The following is a 25,678-nucleotide window of genomic DNA, read 5'->3' as shown; positions in this document are numbered from 1 at the left end:
TAACAAATAGCATGGAGGACATGGGGACTTAGAGTGGAGAAGGGAGTTGGGGGAAATTGGAAGGGGAGGTGAACCATGAGAGACTATGGACTCTGAAAAACAATCTGAGGGTTTTGAAGGGACGGGGGGTGGGAGGTTGGGGTACCAGGTGGTGGGTATTATAGAGGGCACGGATTGCATGGAGCACGGGGTGTGGTGCAAAAATAATGAATACTGTTATGCTGGAAATAAAGAAAGAAAGAAAGAAAGAAAGAAAGAAAGAAAGAAAGAAAGAAAGAAAGAAAGAAAAAATATCTATTCAGATCCTCTGCCCATTTTAAAAGATCTGATTGTTATTTTGCCCTAGAGTTGTATAAGTTCTTTATATATTTTGGATATTAATCTCTTATCAGATACAGGATTTGAAAATATTTTTCTCATTCAGTAGGCTGTGCTTTCATTTTGTTGATGGTTTCCTTCACTGTACAAAAGTTTTTCAGTTTGATGTAGTCCCCCTTGTTTATTTTTGCTTTTGTTGCCTTTGGCTGTTAGTATCAAATTCAAAAAATCATTGCCAAGACTAATGTCAAGGAGCTTACCACCTATGTTTATTTCTAGGAGTTTTATGGTTTCAGGTCATACTTTCAAGTCATTAACCCATCTTGAGTTAATTTTTGTGTATGGTGTAAGATAAGGGTCCAATTTCATTCTTTTGCATGTGGCTATACAATCTTTCCAGTATCACTATTTAAGAAACAGTCCTTTTCCCATTATGTTCTTGGCTCCTTTGTCATATATCAATTGACCATCTATGTGGGTTTGTTTCTGGGTTCTCTATTCTGTTCTATTAACCCATCTGTATGTCTTTATGCCAGTACCACACAGTTTTGATTATTACGGTATTTTCACATAGTTTGAAATCAGGAAGTGTGATCCTCCAGCTTTGTTCTCTTTTTTTCAAGACACATATGTTACCTTAATTAGTTAAAAACAGAACTACAGATTTAGGTACTATTAGTATACTTTTTTTTTTTTTTTAAAGTAGGCTCCACACCACGAGTTGAGCCCAGCATGGGGATTAAACTCACAACCCTGAGATCAAGATCTGAGCTGAAATCAAGTCAGATGCTTAACCAACTGAGCCACCCAGGTGCCCCAAGTACTCTTAGCATCCTAATTAAGAATATAAGGTAACTAAGAAACAGGGAGATTAAAATCTAAACAAAGGAAGTGACTGACTCACAATTAGAATTCAGGTCTGTGCAACCCCAAAACCAGCGTTTCTCAACTATATGAACACTCTCTCCACAAATAACTATCAATTCACTCAGAATTCTAGATAGATAGATAGATATGGGGACAAAGAGACAGACAGAAAGAACTTAATGACCTTTAAGATTACTTGCCATGAATGCTGAATGAAATGCAAATGTGTAACTTATAAAGTAGATGACAGGGATAGTTCCTTCAGCATAAAACTACAATGATAATTCTGATTGACTGAAATAGTACTTATGACACAAGCCTCCAATAAACCATTTGGTCAAATAAATTAAGCCAGGTGTTTTTTTTGATGGGGGGACGGATGTAGTAAATTAAATCAAAAGAGTTACATAAAATCATTAAAACAATTTTTTAAGCCACAATTTTTAACCTTCTAATAGTCTTGGCCTGTGATAAGCCTATTGTGACTTACCCTGAGTATATCTTCATTGGAAAGTAAAATAATAACCATGCCTCCCTTCTACCTACCACTATTGCCATTGAAAAGATCAACTGTTTTGTCTTTGCACTCATAAAGGAGAGGTGGAGAAGAAGAATGAAATTAAACATCTTTGAAGTGCTATTTTGTGTCAAGAACTATAAAACAAAAACTGAGATTAAAATTATGAGATTAATCCTCACAACCACCACATGGGCAAGGTATGATTATTCCCATTCCGCAGAAAAGATTTATTCCTCCTGACTAGAGCACCCATCCAGTAAAAGACAGAGCCTAAATTTGAACTCAAAACTACTTCTAAAACTTTCTCAGCCAGGGAGCAACGTATATCCTCACTTTCCTAACCGGTTCTAATCTCCTAAAACAGCAATCCCTCCTGTGTACAATTCCAGAACTAAATGGATGGGGAATCCTGGATAGAAGGGAATTTATATACTGCATGTAGATTTCCCCTTCAAGATAATCAAAAGAAAACAATATGAAGAGCTGTTAAACATAAAATTTTTAACACTACATCAAAACTTGAAAACAAATAACAAAGTAAAGATGATGCAATACTCAATTATCCGTTATGTATATTCCTTAGCCAGACACTTGAGGAAACTACCACTGGGGAGAAAATAACATTTCTAGTTCCAAGAATAAAATGAAATGCTCAATGAATTAGTTGATTTTTTTCATGTTTCCCAACCTGCTAAAATTTTGTATTTCACTAAGTCAATGTACCACAGAACTTTAGGAATTAGACATAGTAGTTTATTCAAAATACTAGAATTGCTTTGTAAGAATATGAAAACATTACTTTCAGAGAAACTATCAAATGACCTTGATGATCTACACAACATTCATTATAGACTGGTAAACATTTGTGAAAATCCTTGCTGTGATGATTGATTGCATTTTTCCCTGCTTCAGTTACCTCAAACTAAATTGCCTGTCATTAAAATGATGACTTCTGTCAATGTAGTTCCTTAATCCTTCCTCAGTCCTTTCCAGCAATGACAACCTTAGAATAATATACTGTAAGTTTTTATGGATCAATAATGCTCAGTATAAAACACTGCAATCTACCACCAAGATTTTTATCCCCCTATTTATAATGATGTCTGACAAGCTAACTAACAGTAAAATTTCTTACTAAGGGGGAAAAAAAAAAAAGACATCTAACAAACAAGTCAAATACAATACTATAAACAGCATATGCCAATCCAAACAAGTTATAGAATTGTGAGTGAAGCTCAATCTTAGAAAATGCTTTTATCCTAAAGTAGTTAATGACTGAGTTGTCATTTGCAGACTACTCAAGAAAAAAATTATTATTCAGGCCCTTACTTAGACATTTTGAAATGATTTATGGGTGGTTATTTATGAGAAAAGCCTTCTCTGCAATGTCAGAAACAGAAAGCTTCCACTTAAAAACCATAAAAGATAAGGCAACATGCATATTCTGGTTAATTTTTTTCCATAGGCAATTATAAAAGATATTTTTTCCATTTAGCCTATATTTAGATGGTACCTTGGACATCTTTATATGGAATTAACTTATAATTGCCTTTAAACACTACAATTTAGATGTTTTCATTTAAACCAAGAATTATTTAAAGTAAATGCCATTTTATCAATGAAAACAGAGCCATGACACTCTTTATAACTGACATTACCTCTTTTATATGAGGAGTTATATTAACTGTGCTTTCTCTAAATCTCTTTGTGTTTCATCATTTGTTAAATTAAATCTGAAATCTTTGACAGTAGCAAACTGGAGGGGAAAAGTTTCAACAAGCTAAAAGTTCACCATATTTTTTTCTCCTAAATTATCTTACTACAGAATAAGAAACAATTCATTTTTACTATTGGGCAGTTTGGAAAAAAAGAGCAGGTTTTATTGTAGTTAAAGAATTAACAACACATCAATTTATCACTTTAAATTATCCACAGGGGCAAAATGTAACCTTCATGCATTCTTTCTCAAAAAACCATGAGAGGAATTAAAACTGAGAATTAAAACAAGAGGGAATACAGAAAACAGGAAAAATAGGGATCTAACAAAGAAAAGAGACAAAAGAAATCTAAATTGAAGCAAAAGGGCTTAGGGCTCCAGAAGGAATGTCTCTCCAGAAAAAATAACAAAAATAACAACAACACTAATTATGTTATTGGTTTCATACTGAAAAGAGTTTATAGTTTGGTCAGAGTTTAAGATAATTAGAAATTGGCACAATGAGGGGCGTCTGGGTGGCTCAGTGGGTTAAGCCTCTGTCTTCAGCTCACGTCGTGATCCCAGGGTCCTAGGATCAAGCCCCACATTGGGCTCTCCGCTTAGCGGGGAGCCTGCTCCCCTTCCTTCTCTCTTTGCCTGCCTCTCTGCCTACTTGTGATCTCTGTCAAATAAATAAAATCTTGAAAGAAAGAAAGAGAGAGAGGAGAGAGGCAGGGGGAGGGAGGAAAGGAAGGAGGGAGGAAGGAAAAAAACCAAAACAGAGAGAAGAATGTAGGCTTTGTTAGACAAACTGAAACTCCTCTACTTACCAACAGTGACATGGTGGACAATGACTTACCAGCTCTTTGCCTGGGTTTTCTCATGTACAAAAAAAGGGTAACTATAGTATTAATGATTATGATTATTTATTTTGTGGACTAAATGAGATAATGAAAGTGAAGTGCTTGATACACTGTTATTCTTGACTAATGTAACAACTCATTATGTTCAAGAAATGAATAAGATGATATGGAGAATACAAAGATGCAAAATACATGGTTTCTACCCTCAAATAGCTCACTGTAATCAGGGTAGGGAAGTAGAGAGGCAGAAATGCAGTGTGATGTGATATGTCATAGCTTTTCAGTCAAGCAGTCTGTGGTTCCAATCCTCGTTCTATAATCTTAAATTCCAAGATCCAGTTTCCTACATAAAAATTTGTGTAACAGTAACTGCCTTGCAGAGCTGCCTAAAGATCAAGATAATATCCTTAGAGTAACTACCACAGGATATCCAGTAGGTGTTCAGTATTTCTTTTTTTTTAAGAGAAGTTGGGGGTGGGGGGGAGGTACAGCAGAGTGAGAAAGGCAATCCCAAGAAGGATCCATGCCTAGCTCAGAGGCCTCATGGGGCTTGATCTCACAACCCCAAGGTCATGACCTGATCCAAAATCAAGAGTCAGATGCTTAACCAACCTGACAGAGTCAACCAGGCAGCCCACAGTAGGTGCTCAATATTTGTTAACTCTTGGTCCTGTTAGGATTATCATCAAAGAGGCATATATTCAGAAAGAGAATACTGAGAGAAAAAGGTTTTGTATATATCAGTTATAAAATTTTCACAAAAAGATAAGATAAATGCAAATTCTTAGTGACAGAACTTACTTTCAGATAAGAAAAACCAGGGAATATTCTTTCTAGATACCCTGGCATTTTAAATTCCATGTTCCAAAGATCCTAAGACACATGTTTTCATGTTTTAAAATCTATGAAACAGAATATACCCAGCAATGATGATATGTCAGTTTAATTGGCAACTTTTTCTTAGCAAGACATAAAATAATAATGCATCTTAGAATCAGTAAAGTATAGTCTATGGGGATGAAGGGAATTCTGCAGAGAGCAGCAATACCAAAGGCACAATACTACAATTCCCAGCATGATGTTGGCATATACAGTCTGAGTGGGCTAGCACACAGTTGTATACAAAGAGGAGTTAGGCAAAGAGTGAAAGGTAGACTGTTCCATTAGTTTGTTCACCTGCGTCATTATCCACTAGTTAATTTACTATTGTTTTATACCTTAAGGTATAAATTTGATATGTAGTAGGGGGAATCTAACCATAATACTTCAAAACTGTTTCGTTCTTCTTGACCCTTACTCTTCTATGTCAATCTTAAAAGCAGACTGTGAAATGCTGTAAAAAATATGAGTTGAGATTTTGATCAGAATTATATTGAACTTGATGGTGTCACTTTGGGAGAATCTCTATTCTTGTATTTTTCCACCCAAGAGCATACATAGTATCCATTTATTTAGTTCTTCCATTTATTTAGTTCTTCCATTTATTTAGTTCTTCCATCTTTCAATAAATTTATTTAGTTCTCTCCATTTATTTAGTTCTTCCATTTATTTAGTTCTTCCATCTTTCAATAAATTTATTCAATTTTTACCATAGAAGTCTTGCACATCTTTTGTTGAATTTAGTCCCTGGTATTTATTTTTGGGGTTATTATAAATGGTGTTTAAATTATGTTCTGTAAGTTGATGGAATATTCAGCAATCTCAAATATATATGGCAGTACAATATGTTCAACCTTGCTTTTCTGTATGTTTACACATATCATAATTTAAAAATTAACAAAAATATTTCCATGATACACAGAATACTATAATTTCAAAAGTCCAAATATAAAATTTTTAACTCATATCCAACTTCATTTAAAATAATTAAAGCACAGATTTAAATTGTTCTGGAAATAACAAAGCATCCAATACTCACACTCATGTATAATGATACATATACATATTATATATGATACATAAGAAATGTTGGGTTATTAAATATTATACCAATTTATTTCTTCGGTCTTGAAATAAATGAGTAGTAATAGCCAAAACAATTATTTTTGCTCACGGTAGTGATTTTATTTTCAACTCTCAATTTCCCACATCAACTCAAAGAAATATTGATGCATACAATAAGAAACCCCCACAGATAATGCCCAGGTGAATTGACTATACATTAAAAAGTGGGCATCCCCTAAATTTCTATGTATCCAGAACAGCTTGGTCATTATCTGTTCTCCTTTCCCTTGAGACGACTTCACTGATCACATGAGACAGCTGGTGGCAGAGAATTCAAATTTACTGGCAGTAGAAATAAACCCCAGTTTCCCTGAAATCCAAAATAGACTACACACAGACATTAATTTTTCCAAAATTTCTTTAACCCAATTTTTAAATTCTCCTTACTTTCATTATTTTTACCTTTTTCTTAGAGAGTCATTAACAAACCAAAAAATAAAATTGATGAAATGAGTTTGGGTGCCATATGCTAACTTCAAAATTTCTATCTCCTGGGCTCCAGATCTATAGACATCCAACTGCCCAGCTCGACATTCGTTAAGCTACTATTCTCTGACATCTCAAAAATGATGGACAGGTCCAAGAGGAGTAGGAGACCTTAGTTTCGTCTGCTCCCAGGAATTCAGCTAGATAGCTTTCAAATCATTCTGAACACCTGTGAACTCAACTGGAGATCTAAGAAAATAGATACAAATCTACAAATAGAATAGTGACCACTTGCTGCAAGGTAGGAGGTGCACAGAAGTGAATCCATAGCAGTATATGGGAAGATAAACCTCAGGGAGTAGGGAGTCTCCTTACCCCAGCTACTGGAAAGTGACCTAACAGCAGAGCACAAAATCGGAACTTTCTTAAGTCTGCTCAGGTGAGGGACATCCCTGCCTGAAAGGTGACAAAGTGGGGCAGAACACTAGCAGCGTGGTCTCAGGGTCCTCAGAGTCACAGGAAAACAGAGGGAGCCTCAGTACGGCAGAGTTCCCAGGTGTTAGAGCAGGAAAGCCGGCTGTAATCAGCAAGCCCAGGAGTGGGCTCTCAGCTTGGGGCTGCCATAAACCACAGACTCAGGAAACCACTCACCAGGTGAAGACCCAGCAAGATGCAGAACCAGTGAGAACCCCCTCCCTCAGGAGGACCAGGACATCTGCATGACACAGGATTCTGCAATGTTTGGAGACTCGAAGCAGGGTCACGAGCCTGAGATGGAAACACGAGGTCACAGGTTGGGTGAGCACAGGGTATGATGGGAGACCAGGGAGATGGGAATGACTAACTACTTTCCCCTGAGGCCACACTGAGCAGTGAGGCCTCCAGTTTTTGCCTCTGGGGCTGGAGACTAGGAGGCTGCCATTTTCATTTTCATCCTCTAAAGCTCTGGAGAAAACCTTCAGGAAACAAAAGCCACATAGAACAATCCACAGCAGATTATTTAGCCTGGCCCCTGGCATCAGAGGAGCAATTCCAACTCAGGCAAAGACACTTGAGAATCAACACAACAGTCCCCTCCCCCAGAAGATCATCAAGAACAACCAGCTAACACCAAATCTACCAATCATAGAGAACTGCAAAACTCCAGCCTAGGGGAAAATAGCATATAGAATTCATGGGGTATTTTCCTATGACTCTTTAATCTTTCAAGTTTAATTTTTTTTTTCTTTCTCAACCAATTTATTTTATCAACTTTTCTAAAAATCATTTCTAATTTTCATTTTTACAGTTGTATTCTATCCTTTCATGGTATTTAATTTTATATTTGTATATATGGGTTTTTCCTTCTTTACAATTTTGAAATGCAATTTCTTCCAACAGACAGACCAAATTACACCCAGAATCTAATGAATGGCTATGCTCTCTTCACCTATCTGATCATATTCTCTTTTTTCCTTTTTGTTTTGTTAGTCTTTTTTAATTTTCATCTTTACAATTACATTCTATCCTTTCAATAATTTTTTTTGGTGTGTGTGTGTGTGTGTGTGTGTGTATATATATATATATATATTTTGTTTTCCTTTACAATTTGAGATTTTTTTTGCTTCTAACAAACTACATAAAACACACTCAGGATATAGCATATTGCTCTATTCTGTTCACCTGTCTATGTTCCTTTTTGTTCTCTTTTTCATTTTTGTAGTTACAGCCTACCCTTTCATTGTATTTAAATTTATTTCTGGACATATGTAAGTTTTTCTTTCTTTATAATTTTGGGATCTAATTTTCTAACAAGCAAACGAAAATACACAGAAGAGCCAGTGTACTACTCTATGCTGTTCATCTGTTTATAGTCTCTTTCTTTTGTTTTTAACCTTTATTTATTTACTTTTCCACCTTCAGGTCTCTATCTAGTTTATATTTCTCTGAGATCACTGTTGTCTCTGGGGCTGGAGACTAGGAGTATTTTCTTCTCACATTCATCTAATCTGCTCTGGACAGAATGACAAGACGGGAAAACTCACCTCCAAAAAGAGAACAAGAGGCAGTACTGACTGCCAGGGACCTAATGAGTATGAATATAAGTAAGATGTCAGAAACAAAATTCAGAAAAAATTATTACAAAGCTACTGCCTGGGCTTGCAAAAAGCATATTAGACACTAAAGAATCTCTTTCTGGATATTATAAAAAAAAAACTAAATATAATCAAGTTAAAATCAAAAAGGCAATAACAAGATGCAATAAAAAATGAAGGCTCTAAATGCTAGGATATATGAAAAATAGAGCATTAGTGATATAGAAGACAAAATGATGATCAATAAAGAAGCTGAGAAAAAAGAGATTACCCCCAGATCTCAAGGGGAGAATTTGAGAGATAAGTGATACCACAAAGCAAAACAGTATTAGAATAATTGGGATCCCAGAAGAAGAGGAAAGGGAGGACAGAAGGTATACTGTAACACGATATAGCAGAGAACTTCCCTAACCTTGGAAAAGAAACAGACATTCAAGTTCAGGAAACATAGAGAACTCCCCTCAAAATCAATAAAAATAGGTCAACACCCCAACATATAACAGTGAAACTTTCACATCTCAGAGACGAAGAGAAAACCCTGAAAGCAGCTCAGGACAACAGGTCCATAACCAACAAGGGTAGAAATATTAGAATGGCAGCAGACCTATTCACAGAGACCTGGCAGTCCAGAAAGGACTGGCATGATATATCCATATCCAGGGTGCTAAATTGGAAAAATATGCAGCCAAGAATACCTATTCGAGCTAGGATGTCAGTCAAAATAAAAGGACAAATTGAAAAGCTTCAACAATAAACATAAATTAAGAGAATTTGTGATCACTAAAACAATCCTATAAGAAATACTAAAAGGGATCATTTAAGCAGAGAGAGCCCAAAAATAACATAGACCAGAAAGGAACAGAGACAATATACAGAAACAGTGACTGTACAGGTGATACAAAGGCATTAAATTCATATCCTTCAATAGTTACTCTGAATGTAAATGGGCTAACTACTGCAATCAAAAGACAGAGTGTATCAGAATGGATAAAAAATCAAGACCCATCAATATGCTGTCTGAAGAGACTCATTTTAGACCCAAAGACACCTCCAGATTGAGAGTGATGGGGTGGAAAACAATTTACCATGCTAATGGACATCAAAAGAAAGCTGGCATAAAAATCCTTCTATCAGACATATTAGATTTTAATCCAAATACTCTAATAAGAGATGAAGAAGGAAACTATATCTTAATTAAAGGGTCTATCTAACAAGAAGTTCTAACAACTGTAAATATTTATGTCCCTAACAAGAAAGGAAACAATTATATAAACCAATTAAAAATAAATTAAAGAAACACACTGATAATAATAAAATAATATTAGGGTTCTTTAACATCCCACTCAATGCAATGAACAGATCATCTAAGCAGAAGATCAACAAGGAAGCAAGGGCTTTGAATGAAACACTGGACCAGATGGACTTCATAGGTATATTCAGAACATTCCACCCTAAAACAACAGAATACACATTCTTCTTGAGTGCATATGGAACATTCTCCAGAATAGATCACATCCTGGGTCACAAATCAGGTCTCAACTGCTACCAAAATATTGGGATCATTCCCTGCATATTTTCAGACCACAATGCTCTGAAACTAGAACTTGATCACAGAGGAAAGTCAGAAAGAACTCAAATACATGGAGGCTAAAGAGCATCCTACTAAAGAATGAATGGGTCAACCAGGAAATTAAAGAAGCATTGAAAAAATGCATGGAAACAAATGAAAATGAAAACACAACTGTTCAAAATTATTGGGAGACGGCAAAGGCATTCCTGAGAGGAAAGTATATAGCCATACAAGCCTTTCTCACGAAACAAGAAAGGTCTCAAATACACAACCTAACCTTATACCTAAAGGAGCTGTAGAAAGAACAGAAAGAAAGCCTAAACCCAGCAGGAGAAGAGAAGTAATAAAAATCAAAGCAGAAATCAATGAAATAGAAACTAAAAGAACAGTAGAACAGATCAATGAAACTAGGAGCTCCTCCTTTGAAAGAATTAATAATGTTATTAAACCCCTGGCCAGACTTATCAAAAAGAAAAGAGAAAGGACCCAAGTAAATAAAATCAGAAAGGAAAGAGGAGAGATCACAATCAACACCAAAGAAATACAAACAATTATAAGAATATACTATGAGCAAATATACACCAGCAAATTTGACAATCTGCAAGAAATAGATGCATTCCTGGAGACATATAAACTATCAAAACTGAACCAGGAAGAAATAGAAAACCTGAACAGACCCATAACCAGTAAGGAGACTGAAGCAGTCATCAAAAATCTCCCAAAAACAAGAAGAGCCCAGGGCCAGACGGCTTCCCAGGGGAATTCTATCAAACATTTAAAGAATTAGTTCCTATTCTCCCGAAACTGTTTCAAAAAATAGAAATGGAAGGGAAACTTCCAAACTCATTTGATGAGGCCAGCATTACCTTGATCCCAAAACCAGACAGAGACTCCATCAAAAAAGGAGAATTATAAACCAATATCCTTGATAACCACAGATGCAAAAATTCTCACCAAAATACCAGCCAATAAGATCCAACAGTACATTATAAAGATTATTCACCACAAGCAAGTGGGATTTATTCCTGGGCTTCAAGGTTGGTTCAACATCCATAAATCAATCAATGTGATACAATACATTAATAAAAGAAAGAACAGGAACCATATGATACTCTCAATAGATGCTGAAAAGGCATTTGACAAAGTACAGCATCCTTTCTTAATTAAAACTCCTCACAGTGTAGTGATAGAGGTAAGATACCTCAATACCATAAAAGCCATCTGTGAAAAGCCCACAGCAAATACCATTCTTAATTGGGAAAAAGTGAGTGCTTTTCTCCTAAGTCAGGAACATGGCTGGGATGTCAACTATCACCACTGCTGCTCAACATAGTATTAGAAGTCCTAGCCTCAGCAATCAGAAAACAAGAAATAAAAGGCATCTGAACTGTCAAAGAAGTCAAACTCTCACTCTTTGCAGATGTCATGATACTCTACATGGAAAACCCAAAAGACTTCACCCCAAAATTGCTAGAACTCATCGAGGAATTCAGCAAAGTGACAGGATATAAAGTCAATACACAGAAATCAGCTATATTTCTATACACTAACAATGAGACAGAAGAGAAATTAAGCAGTCTATCCCATTTACAATTGCACCAAAAACTGTAAGATACCTATAAATAAACCTAACCAAAGAGGCAAAGAATTTGAACTCAGAAAACTATAGAACACTCAAGAAAGAAATTGAGAAAGACAAAAAGAAATAGAAAAACAGATTGGAAGAACAAACACCGTGTAAAATGTCTATGCTATCTAGGGTAATCCACACATTTAGCGTAATCCCTATCAAAATACCATCAACTTTTTTCACAGAGCTGGAACAAATAATCCTAAACTTTGTAAGGAACCAGAAAAGACCTGAATAGACAAAGGAATGTTGAAAAAGAAAACCAAAGCTAGTAGCTTATTACAAAGCTGTAATCATCACAACAGTATAGTACTGGCACAAAACAGACATAAAGATCAATGGAACCCAAAAATGGACCCTCAAACTCTACAGTGAACTAATCTTTGACAAAGTGGGAAAAAAATATCCAATGGAAAAAAGACAGTCTCTTCAACAAATGGTGTTGGAAAAATGGACAGCCATTTGCAGAAGAATGAAACTGGACCATTTCCTTACACCATACTCAAAATGAATGAGAGACCTAAATGTGAGACAGGTATCCATCAAAATCTTATGGGAGAACAAGCAGCAACCTCTTCAACCTTGGCTGCAACAAACTGTGGCTAGACACAACTCCAAATGCAAGAGGATAAAGGCAAAAATGAACTATTTGGACTTTACCAAGATAAAAAGATTTTGCATAGCAAAGGAAACAGTCATCAAAACCAAAAGACAACTGATAGAATGGGGAAGATATTTGCAAATGTCTTATCAGATAAAGAACTAGTATTTGAAATCTATAAAGGACATATTAAACTCAACATCTAAAGAATAATCCAATCAAGAAATGGGCATAAGACATGAACAGACATTTCTCCAAAGACACAGATGGCCAACAGGCACATGAAAAAAGTCTCAACATCACTTGGCATCAGGGTAATACAAATCAAAACCACAATGAGATACCACCTCACACCAGTAAGAATGACTAAAATTAGCAAGTCAGGAAATGACAAATGTTGACAAGGATGTGCAGAAAGGGGAACCCTCTTATACAGTTGGTGGGAATGCAAGCTGGTGCAGCCACTCTGGAAAACAGTATGTAGGCTCCTCAAAAAGTTGAAAATAGAGCTACCCTACGACCCAGCAATTGCACTACTGGGTATTTACCCCAAACGTACAAATGTAGTGATCCAAAGGAGTACCTGCACCCTTGTGTTTATAGCACCAATGTCCACAATAGCTAACTATGGAAAGAGCCAAGATGTCTATCAACAGATGCATGATTAAAAAAACATGTGGTATGGGGCACCTGGGTGGCTCAGCTGGTTAAGCGACTGCCTTTGGCTCAGGTCATGATCCCGAAGTCCTGGGATTGAGCCCAACATCGGGCTCCCGGCTCCATGGAGAGTCTGCTTCTCCCTTCTCCTCTTCACACTCTCTCTCACTCTCAAATAAATAAAAGTCTTAAAAAAATAAAAAAAATTAAAAAACAAGATGTGGTATGCAATGGACTACTACTCATCCATCCAGAAAAAAAAAAAAAAATGAAATCCTTTACAACCATATGGACAGAACTAGAGGTTATTCTGCTAAGTGAAATAAGTCAATCAGAGAAAGAAGTGTCATAAGATCTCACTCATATATGGAATTTAAGGAAAAAAAAAAACAAACAGGATCATGGGGAAGAGAGGAAAAAATGAAGCAAGATGAATTCAGAGAGGGAGACAAACTGTAAGAGATTCTATATCATAGGAAACATACTGAGGGTTGCTAGAGGGGAGGAATAACTGGGTGATGGACATTAAGAAGGGCACATGACGCAATGAGCACTGGGTGTTATATAAGACTGATAAATCACGGAACTCTACCTCTGAAACTAATAATATGTTATATGTTAATTAATGGAATTTAAATTTTTAAAAAGGACATGTTTACTACTAAAGTCCACCCCTATCTCAAAACTATGCCCTCTTTCCATTAATCCTTATGTCAATGAGTAGTAGCTCGAACTAGATACCCATCTTGAGTGATCCAAAAAAAAAAAACAAAAAAAAACCATTGTGAACCTCAACAACCAATTAATCATCAAGACCTGTGGACTGACTCTATCTCCTTTAACCTCTCCCTTTCTACTCTCACTGCCACTTAGTTCAGGTACTCTCTTTCTTGTACTGTAGAAATTTCCCTAATTGACTTTTCTACCCTCATCCTCCACAGTATGACCACAATAATCTTACAAAAATGGAAATGGGTACAGGTTCTTCTCCTGCTCAAAATTCTTTAATCCCTCACCAATGCTTACAGAATAATATCCAAAATTATTGCCATAAGACCCAAAAAACTTTTATAGCCTACATTTCCAGTCAGCTTCATGGTCCACAGTGCCCTCTTCGAAGCCCTGCTCTCTAAATGCCTCCACACCTCTGCACATAGTGCTCCCTGAACAACAAACCCCTTCTTTATTTTCTCTTACCACCTAGAAATATTCTTCAATTCCTTATAAATGAACGAAACATCACAATCTCACAAAAACCTGCGAACCTCAAAAAGTCTTAAGCACTGCTCTAAGTTTCTTTCACATCACGTGTTATAGCACATATAACACCGCATTTTACTTTGCTACTAATGTTTTTCTCTTCCTAAATAATATTTAATTAGGAAATAACCAAACTTAAATCATAGTCTCAATACTTTTCAGACACCAAAATACTTGCTGAATAAACACTATATATTTCTCTTAGCTTCTTATTAATCTGAAAATATGGTTATCACTGATACTTTAAAATATCCCTTGGTAGGAATGATTACATCTAACAATGAGAAATTCCTACTAATAAAGCAAAATACTACGTATGAATATGGGTTATATACTGAATATAAAAATATAAAATTGAAATATTTTACACTAACTTTAGTTGGCTTATTCATTTAAGAAATACTGAAAACTTTCAGATTTAAACCAAACTGTGAAATCTGTAAACCCAATAATTAAAAGATATTTTCAAATAGGGAGACATGTAGAATTTTATTGCTAGGAAATAGTTTTGAAATATTTCTGTTTCCCCTAAGTTTTAAAATCTCTGCATTATCCTGAGCACACATCTCTTGCGGAATAATATACAAATTTACTAAACAATAAAATAAAATTCAAGATTATAAGACTCTATATTCATCCTCAAATGTTTAATTAAATCCCCCAAATAAATTACTATATTATGGCATATTTTATAATCATAAGATGAAATAACATACAGAGTCAACAGAAAGCCATCTGCAGTTAAATTATTAATTGTAGACTGCACAAATTATTTAAGAATACTATCAACAGTAAGTGTCTCACTCAGGAGTAATGTATGTCAATCAAAAAAGAAATTCAAAGCAGACACACGTAATATTAAACACAGACTTTCAATGCTATACTTATTTCCAACATAAGCATTCAATCATAGAAAGAAAATGATTAATATCAATGATATTTTTAAGTTATATAATATGTATACTGTTAATGATACTAGATTGCAAAATATAAGATCCAACCCAACAAAGAATCAAATTTCTCTTTACTCTATTGTCTAAAAAATCACCTTTTATAATTCCAAAAAGTTGTAAACTCCTTAAAAATACTTAGCATTACAATCTAAGCTAATATTAACATTACTCAGTGATTCTCATTCATTATGAATGTTTTTATGAATTTTTGAGAACTGTCTAGATTCAGAGGCCTATATCCCAATGGATGCTTTTAACCTTCATCTTCCAATGCCAATCATAAATAAAGATTTCTAACTAAAGAAATCAGATTTAACTATAACATATATTATAAAAAAATATTCTTTTGACATTTCCTTATGTATCCCTGTATCCCCCTACCTCCCCTTCAAAACCACTGAAAAAAAGTCAAGGAAATCTTCACTTTGAACTTGACTGAACTGATGAGAAAATTTATCAAGCAAATGAATGGAAGGATGGAAGAAAATAAAACAAACAAACAAAACCAGTAAATCTAAGACAGTCAAGTCAAAACCAAATCTATGTCTGCCATAAGCCTTGTGATAGAATGACTTATTTCAAATATTCTACAGTTGTTGTTTTTTTTTTAAGATTTTATTTATTTATTTGACAGATGGAGATCACAAGTAGGCAGAGAAGCAGGCAGAGAGAGAGGAGGAAGCAAGCTCCCGCTGAGCAGAGAGCCAGATGCAGGGCTCGATCCCAGGACCCTGGGATCATGACCCAAGCCAAAGGCAGAGGCTTAACCCACTGAGCCACCCAGGTGCCCTTACAGTTGTTTTTTAAAACCTTCTACTAACATAACTATAACCCAGCCTATCTGGAAAACAAAAACAAAACAAAACAAAACAAAACAAAACTGTATGCTAGGTCCTCATTTTTTAAATTTAAATGTCTACCCTAAAAAATAAGATGCCAATTTTTCATTTATTTTCTTAACATTATTTCTCTTTATCACCAAAAACCATTTTGGTAAATAGTTTAGAGTGAAATTACTTTAACATAATACGACAACAACTTTAAGACAAGATTAAGCAGTTATTTATGTATGTGTACATATTTTTTAACTCTAAAAGACAAACTTAATAAAACTTTACATAATTCAATTCTCAGTTGCACAGCTTTTAATAAAATAAATAAAATGGTTCTCACATACTCAAGATTTTAAATTAGCTTTAATATGTGATATTTCACTGCTAAAAAAAAAAAAGTCTTTAAGAACTTTGCTTCAAATTTGTGTACCTTCCCCAATACTGAAATATATTTAAATGGCTTATTTTCTTTTTATAACAATAACTGTTAACATATATTGAGGCTTTACTACATACCAGTACTGTTCTAAATATATTACATATATAAACACATTTAGGGTCTGAGTATGTAAATCACTCCAGGAGACAAAGTAAACAAACTCTTTACCCTAAGTTTACAACCTTTTGTGTGCCAAGGAATATGCGTGGGACTTAAAATTCAAAATTAAAACAAACCACTGTTTTGAGTCACTGCTTTCAGAGACTTCCTAACTATTTATAATTGCATAAACTTAACAATTGTTCTAGTGATTAGAGACCGTCTAGAAATATGACCAAAGTGCTAGTAGAGCTCAAATCTATATGATTAATTCTTAAAAAGTGACTCTTCACAAAGGAGATAACATTTGGTTTCAAAAGGTGAGAAAGAGAACGGGGGATGTAAGGCTCGAAGAGTAGACTGGAACTGGACCCTAAGGTCCCAGTGAAAAACTTCCAAGTTCTACTGAAGATAGGGTAAAATAGGAAAGAGACCGGAAACAATGAAATTAGTTAGTAAGCTACTGAATTAGCCAGAGGGATAAGAAAGACTGAAGTAGTGCAACAGTAGGGAGAGAAGAATGAGGAGTTACTCCCAGTGTTTAGAAACTGAATTTCATGGTGAAAATGAGAGACAGGACTGACTCCGAAGTTTCCAGCTTAACAAAATAAGCAAAAAGTGGTAACATTAAATGGGCATAGGAAAAAGCAACAGAAGTTGAAGGAAACTTGGGTATGATTTTTAATTTGAAACAATCTAATATAGTAGACACTATCAATCTTAATTTTAATATAAAACATCAGTTACCTTCTGTTATGATACATAAAATATCAATGTAAATAAATTTATCTTTTTGGCTTTATTTGTACTGTTTTCTTGGTAAGAATATATCTAATACTAAGCATGGAACACTAAGCATGGAATTTCTTCTTAGAAAGTATAACCTAAAATAAAAAGATCAACCTCCCTAAAACCCAAAAGGACTGATTTATTTACTGTACATTATTAATGGATGAGGGGTTAAGACTTTGATACAGCTGTAGCACTCACTTTGAAGTCAGTAGTGAAAGAAGTACCATAGCTGCCTTCTGTACCTAGTCTTAATGGAAATACAGTTTTCACATCTCTGAGAGTATCAAATGTCACTTCAGATATTTTTTGCTTTGCTCTGAGTGGTTTGTTTCATTAATATTTGTATTCATATCAATTATTAAAATTAAGATTTTAAAATTAATAATTTGCTTTATTAATGACTACTTTAGTTTTATCTATTTCAAACAAAACATTCAACATGACAAAGTGTAAAATTATATAAAATACTAATAAAAATAATAATTGCTGTTTCTAGTATAAAACTTCTTACATTTTTACTTCAGACTGCTATTAAAAATAATTTTTAAAGGATTTTTTTCTTAAATATTAAATCTAGCAGCATTCAGATAATGCATAAATAACACAGGAATCACCAAACTGTTCTTCCTCAATTTGATAATTTCCACATAAGGCAAATAAAATAATCATCTCTCTTAATAACTTAGTAAGTAAACACAAGGTTAAGACCATCCACTTCCTTAAAAGGATAACTTACATATTTCAGTAGAATACAGCAATAAAGTTAGGAAAATTTACATAGTAAAGATGTTAAAGGTGGATCATTTTATAATTTATAATAATTAAGGCATTCTGGTGGATTTTATGAAGTACAGTTTTTAGACATAAATCTATACTGTGACAGAATTATATAAGACCTCAATTGTTAAGAAATGTAATTATTTCACAACAAAATCTTTTTGCTGAAATCACAAATTAAAATACATTTGTTTGACCAACAGGTGGTGCTCAATCTCCACTTATACAGAAAATAAACATTCCCAAAAGCATTTCTAGCAAAATAAAATCATTTTCAGACTATGTGGCAGTTTTAAAAACTCAAATACCAGGAGAAAACACAATGCATAAATACTGTTTTAACTGTTTCTACTGTGCAAAGGAAAATTATTTGGTTACTTTGCAAAAGAATTTTAAGACTGACACTGCCCATTCATTTATAGACAACTGCTAAACCAGTTTAAATGTTGCAGAAACATTTCTTTTAAAAGTTAACACTGATAAAAAAAAAAAAAAGAAAAAAAAAAAGTTAACACTGAATAATGCAAAAAATGTTAAGCAACTCAGAATACACTTTAAGAAATTACTCCAGTGTTCATTATAAATTAAGAAATAATTAACTTTAGGTCATTTTATACCAATTCATGCTTCAAAATTCTTACTAAATATTTAACATTCTACCCTTTGCTACAAGAAAGACAGCTTTAAAAACAAACAAAAGCTAAGAAATTCAGCTAAGCCAGGAATCAGTATGTTTTTGAAAACTCAGGTTTCTATACGACATTATATTTTTTGTTTGTAAAAAAAAAAGTTTAAGACCCAATCATCTGGCTGAATTCTAATTGTACATGCCACTCTCACCTGAAGCAATGTTGTTACTTCTTACCAGAAGGATGCTAAAACAATTTCACTCTTGCACTACCAAAAATATCCAATTAGGGCTTCTACTATACAATTTTAATTTATCTATTAAACAACTAATTCTTTCTTCCTCTAATGGAAGAAACACAAAATACTACAGAAATTCTACAAAATATAGCATTCTATGATAGAAAATACCCCAATGCAGTAATTTTTTCTATTCAAGTTACAGTCTTCTTGCTACTTAATGTGAAGATAAAGCACACAGTATTTGACTTCTGAATGTCAAAAAAAAAAAGATAGAAAATACTAAAAAAATTACTTTTTTTGCTTAAAATCTCTATACAGAAAAAGGTACTGCTAATCTATTAGTCAAAGGGGGAGCTATAAAGCAGGATAGACAAGATTTAAACTAAAATCCAAACAAAACAATTTCAATAGGCTTTAGTTTTACGGGAAACATCTAAAGCCCTAAGTTTTGCTTTACAAAAATTGAATGCCACTGATTACACTAAGTCGACTAATGGTGCTAAGAAGAAATCAGTTCAAACTCAGAGAGATGGGAAACAATGTTGTAATGGTAGAAAATATATAAATGAATTTTTAAAAACAGCGAAGTTCTTAATCAACAAAAACCACAATTCTTCCCTTGATAATACACTATTTTCTCATACAGAATTTTAAAGCATCAGATGTCTAACAACTCCTAATTCATTCTGTTTAATTTTTAGATTCATGCTAATTTATTCCCCGTCATTAACTAGCCACAAATCAAAAACTTAATTTAGTTCTTACATGTTTTCAAAACAACAAAAAATTTAAACTTAATATTTCAGCACTTAAAATATATTTATTCTTGCAGTTAATAAAGTGAGTCTTTTCTTCCATATCCACATGAAAATTCTGGCTCACAGATCTAAATAATATTTAAAATTAACTTTCAGGTTTAGTAAGTGCCAGTATTTCATTAAAACACAATATAGCAATTTTTCCTGTTACCTAACTGCCAATAGAGACACCTAATTTTAATGGGTACACATCTGAAAAAGTAGGCCCAATTTATTGTTGCTGTTCTAAACCAGTCTGACTTACAAGTTTCTAGAATTCTTTAGTATTTTTTAAGTCATTTAGTAAAGATTCTACCAAAAATCTTGTTTTTCTTTTAAACTGATGGCAAAGTTCTATCTTTATGATATACAAGATAAATTCCCAGTTTGCAACGAGTTTAAAACCTCCTTTAAATAAATCCCTCTCTTCTACTTCTTAGTAAACCTGAGGTTCCTACCTCCTAACAAGATACCAGTAAGTTATATTTTTTGCATACAGAACAGTTTGTTTATTTTTCATACCTACACAAGCATGTTTACATTACAGAAATAAGTACTAGAAAACAGATATACTTAGTTTTTAGAAATAGAAAAATGTTTCAGTTACAATGTAAAGTTATTGAGTATGGAAAGAAAAGCCATCATGTAGGTAGACTCATTTCTACACAATCCTTCCATTTTAGATAAAGACATATATTTCCTACAGAAACTCACTGGCTTTTACTTTCCAATAAATTGCCAAAATGAGTATCTATACTTTAAAATGCAAAGAATTATAAAAATTTAAATTTAAAAAAAAAGCAAGCCAGTCCGCCTCTGTTCACAATTGCCTGCTTGTCCAGTAAGACCTGGGTCCCTAGGTAAGTTATCCACTCTGCACGAGCTGATGGAAGTAGTGCATGTGAAATTCAGAAGGCTCCAGGAGGAACTAAATAGCGTGGAACACAATAACACGATAAAATGTCAGTCGAGAATCTGAAAAAAAAGGTAAATGCCATGGAAAAATCATTAGATATCTCTTCCCAGAACATCTGCAATGATGGGCAAATGAACCTAAATGTGCAAGTTTAGACCTTAAACTTAAAGGTTTTAGAAGAAAATGAATTTCTTAGAGCTCAAAAGGAAGGTATTCATTACAGTTCTGTCTAAAGCTAGAAATAGATGGTTACTTAACAGCTTGAAATTTTTTTTTAAATGTTTTTAAACTAATTGTTGGTTCTGCTAATAAATAGATTAAATAGTTTCATTTTTGTATCTCTGACTCAAAAAATTGTAGGGACATAACTAAAATAATTTTAGATACTTTAATATTCAGCTATGTCAAATATCTAAAATAAAGAACTCTTTAAACAAAGACACACAATCTCCTTCTCCTACTTGTTCAAAGCAGCCCAATTTAGAGACAAATAGATCCATGATTTTTTTTTTTTCCACGAACAGTTTTTGGAATTGTAGAATAAATGCTTCCAAAAAGAAAGATAATGGTTTTAATTAAATGTGCAGACCAAATTACCTACTGTATTATAGGGTAGTTGTTAAAAATTAATGACTATAAAAGATATGTTTCTTTTATATTACTTAATTATCTCCATATGTAAATTTTTACTGTAAACTAAATATGTTTAACAATGTTCTATATACAGAAGAGATGTATTCATTCTATGGAGTTCTGCTTAGTTTTATTTTCCTATGGTAGCAATTTGGGAAAACCTGGAGGGCAGCTCCTAGCCCTAAAAATTATTCGTTAGTATGAAATAATTTACTTTGCTTCTTTTACACACACAAAAAAAGGCAACAAAGAGAAAGCAAAAAAATAAAGACATGTTTATCTGCCCATATTTTTATTACCTAGAATTTGTACAATGAAAGCCTACACATGTAATTGTTTTACATAAATAAGGGTAGAGTTCTGCTAGCTCCAAAATACTACTGACTCAAAATGATTTATAACTAAAGATCATAGTTAGGAAAAATAAATGTATATTAAAGAATATATATATGTTTAAATATGTTTATAGTTTAAAATAATAGCTTAAAATATGGGTCTATAGTTAGATTATAGAAAGTAAACTATATTAAAGTATATGTACACATGAAAAAGCAAAAGACCTGCCAAAGGTGTTTTCTATGTTCATGGAGTAACCACTAGAGCATTTCAATTGTAGCTTTTCACTGCATTTTTGTCTACTGAATTTAAGAAACAGGAGGCATAAGATTCAGGGATCTCTGAATTCTGTAATTTCCACCACTTGTTAATTCTGTAATCTTTGGCTTTATTTTATTGCTCAGTTTTCTATTAACTAGTCTTAAAATGGAGGAGGCACATATTTATATAGATAAAAACCGAAAATGGGTTTTAAAGCTTTAAAAATGCGTATTAATAAAGAGAATTTTAAAAACAAGTCATCTTTTCATGAAGAACTACTGGCATCATTTGAATTGCAAAACAACTGTAAGCCAGTAATTTTCTTAAATTTCTTTCAGCACACAGTTACTACAGTTTACCTATGCTGCAAAATTCTTAAATCTTTCTTACACACCACTTGAAGAGATTTAAATAGCAAAATTTTAAAAACCTATGTTAACCACCCTCTGAATGTAATGGAAATTAATTGAGGCAAGTTTTGTGTTTCTGTTTTTGTTGCAGTACCGTAGATCTAGTCTTAAGAAAAAGACAAACACTGGAGAAATAACACTTATTCTTGCATTGATTCTAAGTGGCAAAACTTCATTATTCCTGGAAAATTATAGTTATCAGTAAATGGAGTTATCAGAGTCAATTATATCAGTTATAACTTATCAGCATAAATGGAGTAGGTTAATAATTACTTACTAAGAGACATAGTTTTCTATTTAGAGGAACAATCAAAAATTTGGAATCCAAAGAAGTTTGGCAATTTAATTCCTAAAATGATAATTTCTACAAATTTATAAATAAACTCTGCTAATAACAAAATCTAAATATTTCTCATTCTTAACGGGAGATGTAAGTATTGATATAATATAACAGGATAACTAATTTTAAGAATACCTCCTAGAAGGACAGGCAATCCAACCATTTCTCATGTCGTGATTGGAATATGACATTTCTGTGCGCCAACCCATCATAAGTCTTTCTGAAAAACATGCCACAAATTTGGACCAATCAATAAAGCAGTTGGTCAAGGCTAATTTAGCTGAAAATACAGATGTCATCAATGTAACTAAATTGACACATCCAAGGAAAAACAAAATTTTACACTACAATAGAGACAAAGATAGTGTAATGGTTATTCCCGTATGAATATAAAGTCATCACTAGTCAAAAATACCTCCATGAATTATATCAACACATTGTAATTGAAGAGTAATTTCCCTCAAAAAAGTGAGTGGAGGGTTCATCTGTGATTTTTGGAATAATTACCTCAAAGTACCAAAAAGAAAATTAGAAATACAGATTGCTTCCTGATTCTATTCAGGTAAGTCTTCTGAAGACTCTCCAAATAAATCTTGAACATCAAGAAATAAGTAATCACTTTCAAATAAGCCCTTTTAAAAAAGTGAGTTAACTCATCATTGCCTAGGCTTAAGAGAAGCTTTGAAAAATTAAGATACAAAATTTTACATACAAAATCTGAAAATTTTCTTCTAACAAAACAACTGTAATTAATATAATAATTTTCCTCATCAAACCCCTAAATCTAATTGGACCATTTAGGAAATATATGCAGTATTTTAATTATATGTGGTATTTACTATATTTAAATAATACTTTAAGGTTATAGATTTATATTTCATGGGATATTTTAATATAAAATCTTTTTCAGACATGGGCATTTAGCCCTTATATAAATAATTTTTTCTATAATGCACCCTATGGAATTCATAGATAGATATATTTCACTTTTTAAGAAAAAAACCTATGCTAAAAGAAAAATCAGTGATAATTCACAGTTCAAAATAATTTTTTTATTTTATAAAAAGATTCCACAGAATCAGGGCATCTGGCTGGTTCAGTCAATAGAGAATGTGACTCTTGAAACTGGGGTTGTGAGTCTGAGGCCCAGGCTGGGCACAGATTACTTAAAAAGAAAAAAGAAAAGCCACAAAATGTTACAACTAAATTAACATATAACTCAATGTAAAAGAAAAAGAGAAGGTGATTTGCATTCACTTTTGAAATAGAGTACCTAAATATAAAGCTCCAAATACTACCAACTGTTTAAAAGAACAATTGTACGTGAAATTGTACAGCTTCACCACTGTATTCAAGTCCCTGGTTCTAATCCAGCTAGGGTTAGTAACAACACAAAATACCAAGGTCTTAATATAAAGATTCTCCCTAAGGTTCAGAAAGATCATGAGATTCTCTCATATAGAAGAATGCTTCAAAATATACTCCCTTTTCTAACTATGATCTCTAAGTTACCTGTGATAGCGCTCAAATAACAGCCATATAGTGAACCGTAATGTATGACTAAAAACAGAAAGCAAACGACCATTAGATAGATGAGCCACCCAGACTACATTTCTAGTACCTGGCTCAATTCCATTTGACTAGATCACTTCTCCCAAGCACGTAGACACACCCCACAGTCAATACTACCATTTCTTTTTTTTTCCTTCATATTTTCATCTTCCAATCTAAAAGTAAGTACAAACAAAGCCAAGTCAAATTGTTTTCTTTTACTGTGGAAAATAAATGAATTTAAAAGGGATGACTGCTCAACATAATATACACATATTTTGAAGATGGTTAATTTCTTGTTTCTACTAAAATCTTCTCCCATTTGAACAGAAGTATTGTAACTATAGGAGCAGTTTTCAAAGTTTGGTCCAGGGTTTCTCACCTAGGACCTGCTCAGGGTATCTGTAAAATCAAAAACTATTTTGGTTAAATGCCTTTTCTACTCACTTTCTGAGTATACAGTGGAGTTTTTCAGAATTATATAATCTTGTAATAACATAATCACTCTGATAACTAATGGAATGAATGCTTCTATATTCAAAATTTACTTTTTTAATTTTAAGTACAAAAAAATATCAAAAGGTATAAAAACATAAACAAAATCTCTTTGGAGTACTGAATAATTTTTTAAGGGTATAGAGTGGTCCATAGACCAAAGAGTTTGAGAACTACAAACAGAAGAAATTTGGTCCCTATTGCAAGGACTGCTTTTAATGGAAGGGAATATCATATATCATGCTCCTCCCTATTTATCTTTCACAACCTAAAGACATGTATCTCCATCCCTCTCAATTTTATTACAGTTTTAAATACAAAACAAATACAATCTATCATGGACGCTAAACACTTTAATACAGTTGTTTTAAATAAATAAGAAGCTAAAATTGCCATGTAAGTTTGTATGTACTACCCTAAGCTTCTTTAATTAAATCTGCTTTTCCTCAGATGCTAGCATCTGATAAAAACTATTTTTGTCTTCATTTGAATCACTAATTTTAGTAATCACATTTCAATAGTAATCTATTTTTATTACAATATAGTATTTAGTAGTTCAACCCGATAAAACCTAGATGAGCTAACCAAAGAATATAATTATCACTTATAACTTCATGAGAAACCATTTTCTAGGTTCCAATCAAATTCATAAATATATCTGTGGAATACAGTCACTTTTTGGTGAAGAT

The 25,678-nt window shown here is 33.3% G+C and overlaps 1 protein-coding gene and 1 long non-coding RNA gene across 2 annotated transcripts in view; both read right to left on the bottom strand.

Annotated features, from left to right (window-relative positions):
• The window catches only part of FBXL17 (F-box and leucine rich repeat protein 17), a 505,478-nt gene that overhangs the window by 387,349 nt on the left and 92,451 nt on the right, over window positions 1-25,678 (bottom strand). The window lies entirely within an intron of this gene.
• On the bottom strand, window positions 7,716-19,867 carry LOC116586066. The gene is made up of 3 exons (XR_004283877.1): window positions 19,857-19,867; window positions 8,583-8,590; window positions 7,716-7,881 (listed from the first exon to the last, which is right to left on the bottom strand). It is a non-coding gene; the product is annotated as an uncharacterized LOC116586066 (long non-coding RNA).

Source organism: Mustela erminea, chromosome 3 (assembly GCF_009829155.1).
Source record: "Mustela erminea isolate mMusErm1 chromosome 3, mMusErm1.Pri, whole genome shotgun sequence".
Classification (NCBI taxonomy): domain Eukaryota; kingdom Metazoa; phylum Chordata; class Mammalia; order Carnivora; family Mustelidae; genus Mustela; species Mustela erminea.
This window is presented reverse-complemented; position numbering and strand designations above follow the sequence as displayed.